Here is a 10,626-nt window from a genome sequence, read left to right on the forward strand (position 1 = left end):
GAGCTCAATAACTGCAGGGATGTATTTGTTATATCCAAGATTTTCGCACCAGAGAAACAGTATGTTACGCCCCTGGGAGTTCCATAAAGTGACCAAGTCTCCGCCCACAGGAATCTCCAAATCTAACATGTTGCCATCATACAAAGCAAGATTTTAGAAGGGGGTCCATGAAATTGATGAGATGCGCAGGAGGGGGAACATTTTCAGTCAGGGCTGGACCGGACCAACAGACCACTCGGTAGGGTGACTGAGTGGGGTATCTTTGATGGACGGAATCCATTCCATCTAGCCAATGAGGGAAGGATGAGGCCTCTTGTGCTTCCTTCTTAAAGGAGAGGTTTAAATAGCAAATAGCAGGCATGTAGAGGAGCAAAAGTTTGACAGCGGGAGGTCACGATCATCCTCAATGGGCAGGTTGTTATCCAGGCCAGCACGCACCAGCTCAACCAGGTGGGAGTGCAGTAAATGTGTGTAGAATATTTATTTTGTAGGTAGGTAGGTACATTTATTTTATCACAGCATAACAGTTTATATAGTGAAATCAAGTTTGTAACTCCCTTCTGCTACATAGCAGACAATATACATAAATATAGATGCAATTATAAACAATGGTAAACAGAAATAAACTATATTTAATAGAGCAGTGCTGAAGATGAATTTGACCTTAAAAGTCTGATAGCTTGGGGGGGGGGAAGCTGCTCTGCATTCTGGTGGTGCGGCAGCGTGTGGCATGGGAATTTGGCCTTCTTAAGTTTCCTTAAGAAATCCAGGCGTTTTTGAGCCTTCTTCACCAGCGTGGAGATGTGAGACAACCATGGCCCATAACATGGCTGTCCATCCAATAATTGTCGAGACATTTAATTCTGCACCAAAGTGGTAGACCAACAGACCAATGTTACATCACCAGTCAAAAACAACTAGACAGTAAAAGTAAGGGTGTGAAAAATTCTACTTATTTTAATGGTCAAACAATAAACAAGCAGAATAATGAAAAACTCAACATCAAGTTGAGGCCTCTGACACTTTTTCAACACTGTTCATAGTACTTTTCGGTAAACAGCAGTGTTTCATAGAAGCACTTATCCTCTATTCTTATTATAATCCAACTCACAGGTTGATTATTTCTGCAACTGAAATTCTCTTTTCAAAAGGAACACAATCAACATCAAAACCAAAATGATTCATGAGTGCTTTCAGAGACAGCTGATCACTGATCCAGCACCATCTTTCAAACAACATGCTAAAATAAATAGATAATAAACAGAGATTTCATAGAATTGAACCAAAGCGCAAAAATCTTTGAGGTAAAAAAAAATAAAATAAAGATAAACAAAAGATTCCAAAACTTGGGATCCCGTAAACACAATCTACAGATTAATATCAGTCATTAACTGTAGGAGGAGTAATTTATGGTGGTCAGATCATCGCTTTGTACAGAGTGAGAGAGTGGCGTAGGAAGTGGTCCTGCTCCATACACATCAGCAGATCCCTCAGGATGATCCGAGTCACTCTCTGAACACCCTGTCTGGGCAGCAGAGTCACCTGAGACACACACACACAGCAAGTAAACTATATATTCAGTATAAATATGACTATTTTCAGATTCATTGTTATGTAATAAGTAAGCAATGATCTACAGTACAATTAGCTGTTTATTATCACAAAAAACACCCTGCTGACATTAACCTGCTGGTCTTATGGTGAGTGTCTGACACAAATACTGATCCAATTTGTCTTATTGTAAGACGGGAACACAAACGGGGATAAACTGGAAACATAAAATTATCAAAATTAAGAACTGCCGTTACATCAGACGTTTTGAGTGTGAAAGTTCATTCTCGACCTTGAGAACAGGAGTTTGACAGAATACTCAAGGTTCACTTACTATGTTTTTCAAGGATTTTCAACCATATCTGATGATCATCAGTGGAGTTTGCTTACAGTAGTTGTGTGCTTTCAACACTTTAAGATCTCTGCTGGTATACCATAAAGTCAGGACCCCCCCGAAAAGAAGACTGGAGTGGTGTTCGACATCGTCATCATCACATGTAACAGCTGTGGGGAGCACTGCATCAGTAAAATATCAAGGACCTGGATGAATGAACACCAGACCAAAACACACAGCACGCACTGTGAAAAGGTCAAAGACCACCGTGCGGAAGTCAGTGGACAACCGAAGAAAGATCGAGGAGGACGCACACCGGACACCAGAGAAGGCTGATTGAAAGCTCTGGCTCCAGCTACTGTAAATGGCTCCCTGATGTCCAGTGCCGTCCCTGATTGGTTTAAAACTGCTCTGCTATACCTTTCCTGAAAAATGTTGATCCCCGTTTCTAAATTGTCATTGTCATCAAGTCCTAGAAAAAAGGACTGGTTTTCCTGCACATCTGCAGGACATTATCTTATTTGAAAAATTCCATTCTGCATTTTGATCACTTCATAGAGCTGAGACTGCTCTTCTGTGTCTGTAATGACCTTTTGCTGACTGAAGATGCTCAGTTTCATCCCCCACAAACATGCACTATGGCATCCGTCAGGGTTCCATTCTATTTCCATCTATATACTCCCCCTTGGTAATATAATACAATGCAGTAGCTCATCTGCTGGATCGGACCACACAGGCCACCAAAACTCACTGAACCAAATGCATCAGTGAGTCTTGGCTGTCCATGACCTTGTCACAGGTTCAGTTTTTCCTTCCTTGGACTACTTCGGGTTACACTTGCCCATTTTTCCTGCTTCTAACACATCAACTATGTGGCAGAACGTTGTGGTGGCAGCCCTGCTGACAGTGAGTGTCCTGTTTATTTCTCTTTTTGCTTGTGATTCTGTTTTCCCCTGATGTTTTCCTGTACTCTGCCTGCCTCTCTGTGTCTCCTCCCCTGCATGTGCTCTACCCCGGTTCTCCAGTCAACCCCTGCTTGATTGTCGTTGCTCCTTACCCGGTGCCACTTCACCACTCAAGCTCTTGAGTATTCTGCGTTGTTTCTGTTTCCCTGTACTTTGTTTCCCCAGTGTCTAACCCTGTCCGCCTCCCCTCCAGGTTCACTCACCTCCGTCCTCCATTCCGTCAGCTGGGCTCGCCACCCTGCCCTCTCCCCTCGGACCTCTTCCACGGCATCCTCCCGGCTCCTCCCTGTGCCTCCTTACTTCCTCGGCCCCCAGTGCCCCCAGCTCCCTTGTCTCAGTCTCCTCGGTTCCCCGTGCACGTGTTTCCCCGGTGTCCGCCTCTCCCTCACCTCCACTCCCTCAACCCCTTTTCCCCTTCAATAAAACCTGTTCATCTTGAGTGTTGCGTTTGGGTCCACTCTGTCCCCACATCATAACACAGAGGTTCACTTGTTGCCTAATATATCTTATCCACTTACAGTGGTCAGAATGTTAAGGCTGATCGGTGTATATCCCCCTATGAGCCTGGAGGCAGACTGAGATCCTCTGGTAGGGCAGTGCTAGCTATTCTGAGGTCTAGGTTAAAAACCAAAGGAGACAGGGCCCCTACACTCTAGAATAATCTGCTAGAGGAGATCGGGCTTGCAGAGTCTATTCCTGGTTTTACCTTACTTCGTAAGACACATTTTCTACAAAAAAGCTTTGAATGTGTGATGCAAATTTTATTAATTATTTGTATATCAACTTTGTTTCTTTAAAATTGATTATAAACTACTGCGTGATGTGTAATTTGTTTTTCCTTTAATTGTACATTGACTTGTTTTATATATTCTTTGTTGTACACCACTGTGTGTGATAGTAATTTTTATTTGACTTGTCTATGTCCTGGCTCAGAATGGGCCTTTAGAGGGTGACTTCACACAATAGTAAGCATGATCGGTACGCATACAATAATGGTAATGAATTACCTATGAAATTATGCATTTTCTTGTTATTTCTGACCATTTGATAAACAAAATATCAGCAACCTGGAGGAGTAGGCTAACAAGTATAAATTAGTGTATTAATAAATATTATAACATTAAATAAAAAGTATAATGTTAGTATAATATATTTACAGGTTACACTTTACACCACATTCCAAATTATTATGCAAATTGGAACTAAGGGTCATTAAATATTTAGTTTTCAAATCAAACTTATAGATGGTATTGTGTCTCTGGGATCATTGAGTCACTGAAATCAATGAAGAAGAGAGCAGCTGCTAAACTGCCATTACAAAGCGGTGCGTGTTTACAGACGGTAAGCTCCTCTTTTCTTGAGAAGCTGCAGAGCTGCAGTCTATTCATTCAACTTACGCTGTAAATTTCCAGCTAAACTGATCTCTCTCTCTCTCTCGCCTGTCATTCAGCGGCCTTGGGCAGAATTTTATGTGCATTACTGCTGCCGACAGCTACATGCACGTCGCGGCTCCCCGCGGTTCTATTTCAAGTAGCTGGCTATTTAAAAACGATATAATATTCTCTATGTGGTTCATCAATGGTGACAAATTATCCTAAGGTCTCGCGAGGTGCGGACAACTCCCCAGGGTTAGGGTTACAAATTCTGGATTTATTCACACACTTCAAAAACATTTATTGAAAGTTCTATTCTTTTTACATGTTTATTTACATGTTAAACATTGAAATGTATATTGTAATAGGCTGTATATTAACTTATTGGGAGAAAACTGGTAGTTCTATGTAAAATCAGACGTTGAGCACCCCCATATAGCCAAAATGGCATGATCCTCGTTTCTGCTACGACACTTCAATTGTGAGATTGACAGTCGAATCAGGCTCCGCCCATCGAAGCATCGAATCTTCGACTATTCGGGGTCAGCCCTAAAATGCACCATCTCATGCTGCAAAGAATACCTCTGTGTCATTGGCTGCTGTGGGCATAAAAGGAGAGAAACTCATGGTGTGGCCCCCATCCTCCCCTGACCTCAATCCTATTAAGAACCTTTGGAGCATCCTCAAGCAAAAGATCTATGAGAGTAGGGGGCAGTTTGCATCAAAACAGCAGCTCTGGGAGGCTATTCTGACATCCTGCAAAGAAATTCAAGCAGAAACTCTCCATAAACTCACAAGTTCAATGGATCCAAGAATTCTGAAGGTGATATCAAAGAAGGGGTCCCATGTTAACATGTAACTGCCCTGTTAAGTGTTTGTTTGAAATAGCGATTGATTTAAGTAAATATGACCTCCTAATGCTACAAGTTCAACAATTCAGTTCTTTACAACCTATAAAATGTTTTGCAACTGTTGTGCATAATAACTTGGAACAATGGATTAAGAGTTTTTTTATGTTGAAAAAAATAAAACAACCATTGGGTGGTTTGTTCAATGAACTTCAAGTTATTCCCTAATGGTTGATGACTTGAAAATCATACTGACTGTCATTTGCATTGACTATTTAGGAAAATCAGTGTAAATATTACTTGCATAATAATTTGGAACACAGTGTATTTGGATACTCTGCCTACAAATAATTTCTGTTTCACCAATAAAACTTTCTGATCTAATATTACACCACTGTGATTAGAGTTATAAGTTCAGATCATAGTATAGGCTACTATATAGCTTAAATTATTATAATTCATTAGTGTGCAAGAAAAGTACTCATGGAGGTTAGTCTTTTTTTATGCAAAGTAATAACTTAATAATAAAAACCGTTCAGACAGAATAACGAGTTCAACATTTCAAAATATTTTCATTGCCTTATTGTCAATGGGCTCAAAAGTCACTTAGAAATGAAGCACATGCCTGTTTTCTCCGTTGCTTGCATCAGCCACTATTCTGTTTTTAATGAGAGGTCTCCGGGTCGGATTCAGCCCTGTGCGCGCTCCCAAGCCTCTTTCTGACTACAGCGACAACACGGCAGCCAACGACATGCAGTCCACTAACACCATAAAACAACCAGCTCACAGCAAAACACAGGCTCCACGTAAGGATCCGAAACAACAATAAAGGTTTATGTGCTGAAGCCATCAGACCAAACAGGTTCAGATGATGTCGAGCAGAACAAAGTGAGGAAGATGCACTAACACTACAGTAAAGTTACTTACTGCGGTCTAACTGTCAAAGTGTGACACAATCTCATTATAATATTCAGTCCAGCTCACTACCCGTTTCATCCATATATTTCTGTGCTGACATTGCTGAGCCTCCGGTGAAAGATACACAGATTGTAAAGATAGTTGCGGCTGGCTGCGCTGAATGAAGTAACATTACGGAGCCGGTGTTGATCTGCCTCTGAGACGGGAACGTTGAAGTAACAGAGCCTGAACACAGACATCTGTGTGAAAAGTCACAGCCTGCATGCTGGTGTTCCTGCGTTTATAAGCGGTTGTGTTTCGGGATTATGCTCGCTCAAGCGAGTGAGTTCAAGCGAGCACACGCCTGGTTGCAATCTTAAAAATGCACCGCTAGTGGCCGCTGAAAACTACATAATGCCCCTTTAAAATAAAATATTGTGGTCAGTGCAGGTATACCATAAAAAACAAACAAACAACAAAGTGTGGAGTAGTGTTGTCAAAAATATTGATTTTTTTTATACATATCAATTCTGAATATTTCAGATGGTTTTAATATAATTTTCCACAGTATCGATCCTGAAAATGCTCATCCCCCAGCTGATACACACACTGCTGCAGTGCCCACACAGCCCACTGCATTTGAATCGCATTTTTTTACCCTGCCAGAGTTTCGACAACTCCGGCCCGACTATGCTGTGATTGCCAGTCACAAGTGACGATTACTAGTCAAAGGGTACAAGCAAGTCCATATGAAAGTGACAGTACAGAGCTAACGAGCAAAGCACCCGCAGGAACGGTTGGAGACGTCTCTCCTTTCAACATCACTAAATTATTAAAGTATTGACCAAGATGGCCCAGTTTGCGTAACAGACATTTATAATTCTCTAAACTAAGCTAATACCCCTCTGAGCATGATGGTGAGATTTCTGGGGAGTTGTTCAGTTCAATAAAAGATTCCTTCTGGCGAGGAAATTATTGAAATCTTTGTCAGTTACAAGTGAGGTGTTAAACCACCACCTACTTGAGCCGGTTGGATTTGTTTCATGTACTAGATTAAAGCTGACCGGGCCATGGTCTGAGATGGTTATAATAAGCATACGCTTATTTTAGAGTTTATGCCTGACAAAAGTGCTCGTGTTTGACAGTAGCCCAGTAGTTCCCTGCCTGAGCTCCTGTCTGAGTATGTACAATAACAAATGCTTAAGAGTGAAAAAGATCAGCTGTAAAAACACAGATGACATTCAAAAGAGCTTCCACTCCAAACACTCTTACCATCACACCTGGAGGCACAGGCTTTACCTCAGTGGGCACAGCACACACTAGTGAGGAGGTAAAGGAAGCCCTGTGGCTGTGAGAGGAATGGGAGACTGAGTGAGGCAGCAGACAGCTGGCTCCGCTGGGTACTCTGCTGCAGTTCAAAGGCAGTGGGAAGTGTGTGCACTTAACAGAGCGTCCTCATCTTTAAACCTACAGCCTGCAGGGCCACAACTTAAACACACAGAATTAAAGACTATGAGCTAAACCAACAGTCTCACACAAAGCTGTCTGTGTTAGCTGAGGAGGGGGTGGTCTTTATAGCAGGTATTTCTATCAACCAATCATTGGTGCTACACAACCATTGTCAGTTTCAGTCTTCACATAAGAACATAATGCATGTGTGTGGTGTTTTATATTTTGTTTCTTTGCTTGGTGCCAAGTAGTTTTTACTGTGGTACCTTTTCTGTCTTTATCCTTAACTTTGGAGGCACCCAGCTGGCAAGATATTGTTTTATCTTTCTTCTGTAGCTCTGCTACAGGACTCAACGTTTACATTAGCAAGCAACATGAGTCACAGTGGTTGTCACAATGCAAGAAACATCAGGAACAGGTTGACGTCAGGATGTTATAGTGGCACTATTTAAATGTTTGAAGCAATGAGAGCAACCTCAACAAATTCAAGCTCCCTATAATTTGCTTTTGTCCTCCTTTTAGAGGACACATTAAAAGCCTTCCAGTGTTCACATGAGAGAATTGTAGCATCTCCTGGTAGGCCTTTAACGTAAAATATCTGCTGGAAGTGCTGAATTCTATGACAGAATGGAAACACCACACAGACCAACCTGGCTTTCAGTCTGCTCCAGAGGTCTCTTCTTGCGAGGCCCAATGGCAGCTAGAGCAGTGAGGTTGGCCTCTCTTTGCTGCAGCTGAGCTTGTTCAATTTGTTGTAACTGAAAAAAGAATCGAGACAAAGGATTAGTAAAAATACATGCACAGCTGTTCACACATTGCGGAGGGCTTGTTGATAATACCAGCGGCGGACAAAAAAATAAAAAAATAAAACACTTGTGGCGTGAGGTGTTGGAGGGGTGGTGGACTGCAGCCAATCACCTTCTATGCAGAGCGAATGATACGCTGCAGTCTGCCTTTGTCCCTGGCAGTGGCAGAAGCGTACCAGATAGTCATGGAGGAGGTGAGGATGGACAATGATGGTGGTGTAATGCAAAGGTGAGAGCACCTTTGAATGATCAACAGTTTATTAAGATCCCAGAACAGGAGAACAGTGCTGTTTAATCACCGTCGCATTGTTACACCAGCCACTGTTGACGTAAAAACAGACACCTCCACCTTTCGAGAGATCAGTGTCACAATCACGAGTTGGAAGCCTGCCAGCTGCAGCACAGAGTCCAGTATCGATCCACACTTCTATGTCTCCATAAAGCAGAACAGAGGATGAATAAAAGTCTGTTTTTCCGGCACGTTTCCCTCTCCACCTGCATTTCAAAGTTTCGGCGTAAAAGCTTGAATGGAAAAGTGAACTCATGAGATGTTTCCCTGTCTCTGACTCAACTACTTGACATGATGAACTACCCAGCAAGAGGGAGTTACAGTTAATTGAATTTAAATCAATAGCCACACAAAGTTTGTTAAAGGTGGTTCTCTGTCACCAAACTCGCATTTTATGCACTACTACCTTCCACTGAGACCTGAGAAACAGACAATTAGTCAAGTCACGTCACTTTTAAAAGCAACCCACATTGACCAAAGTACTGTCCAGACCAGAGCATGTGGCTAAAATCACAAATCAAAGAAACAGAGACATAAACATTGTCATAGTTTATTGACATAAACAGTAACCCTAACCCTCAAGCTTGTGTGTATGTGAGAGTGTGTTTGTGTGTGTAGGTCCAGACTTGGCGAAGTGCAGTGAGTGAGGGTATGGTGCAGTGGCTGAGAGTGTGTGTGGGGGTGGCAGCAACAGGCCAATGTAAATGAACTGATTTTTTTTTTTTGTTTTAAAGAAACCTCTGGGAGCATGATGAAAAGGAAAACAAGCCGTTAAATAGACACACACCTATCATCTTCCTCACACTTCTCCCTATTCTGCCAGCAAATAACATTACACACACTAATGCATTACTAAATGAACAATTAGCAAATTTAGAAACACAGGCATTTAACAAAGTTCCCAAACAACACTTCTTTGTAGTTTACACTGGTACACAGAACTGAAAAATATCAGGAGCCTTTCACTACCTTAGTGTGAAATAAACCGGTTATCCACAGACCAATCCAGCCTCAATCCATAATCTTCATCTCTGATTCTTCTGACTGAAGTGCCAAAAATGTCCCCATGTAGATTTTGAACAACTTCTGTCCTTGGTTAATGCACCCAACCATGTATATAACTTAATGCTCTATTTTAATAATGATAATAATAATAGAAACAATAATTGCTGTAGTTAATTCTATTAAATTACTTCAATAATAGGGCAACACATACCATCAGGTAACACAAATGTGTCTATTGTCAAGAGTTGTGTGATTCAATTTACATTAATGTGCAGTAGCACTCCCTTTACTATCTTGTATTACAAGATTGTGGAAAATGCTGGACATCACTGCTCCATGCCAATACTGGATTTTTATCACTAATGTCACACACACACACACACACACACCCTTAACTAAAACCAGTTCTCTCTACACATCTTTTAGCCTGTTTTAGCTTGTGTATAACACAAGATTGAAACACATACACACCTCTTTGGCTCTTTGCTTGAGCTGCTGATGCAGTGGATCCTCAGTATGTGAGCGACTCTGAACACAGACAGATGATACATTTCATTTCACTTTGTTTCCATATTTTTTTCTGAAATTTGTCTTGCGTCCTATGATGTTCACTGTTTCACATATAACAAAAACACATATTTAACCAGTTGACTTAGTCAGCAGCATTTAATCCTACACATGCAGAAATTAAATGTCTACACACAAGTAGCCCTCACAAGTAAAGGAAGTGAAGGGCTGGACTACAAACGATGTTTTCAAGCAGTTCAGAGCAGAGCTTTCTGTGGGAGATGGGAACTCCCTTTGGGCTGGACTTTGGGCTTTTCACTTTGCAAACCTGTTACATGCACAAAAAAGAGATATAACTCAATAAAGGAGAGGGGAAAAGCCAAAAGCAGAATACCACCTCTTTAATTATGACCTAAAAGGGCACTTAAATTTCTACAAATGTCTAAAGAAACTTTTAAATCTAAACTTCATATCATAAAAACAACCATAACCAAACCTTGGTTGTATATCTAATGTCTAGTTTCTAATAGAAAAAATGGTAGTTGTTTGTGTCAAACAAGAGTAGGGCTACCTTCTAGCCTAGCTTACTCTGGCCAAACGCA

General features: G+C 41.4%; 1 long non-coding RNA gene across 1 annotated transcript; it reads right to left on the reverse strand.

Annotated features, from left to right (window-relative positions):
- Positions 1 to 931: 931 nt before the first annotated feature.
- Positions 932 to 10,626, reverse strand: LOC119918624. The gene is made up of 4 exons (XR_005447475.1): positions 10,596 to 10,626; positions 9,989 to 10,045; positions 8,068 to 8,175; positions 932 to 1,542 (listed from the first exon to the last, which is right to left on the reverse strand). It is a non-coding gene; the product is annotated as an uncharacterized LOC119918624 (long non-coding RNA).

Source organism: Micropterus salmoides, unplaced genomic scaffold (genome assembly GCF_014851395.1).
Source record: "Micropterus salmoides isolate LMB-PRFRI ecotype aquatic unplaced genomic scaffold, ASM1485139v1 Ms_hic_scaffold_2317, whole genome shotgun sequence".
Taxonomy (NCBI): Eukaryota; Metazoa; Chordata; class Actinopteri; order Centrarchiformes; family Centrarchidae; genus Micropterus; species Micropterus salmoides.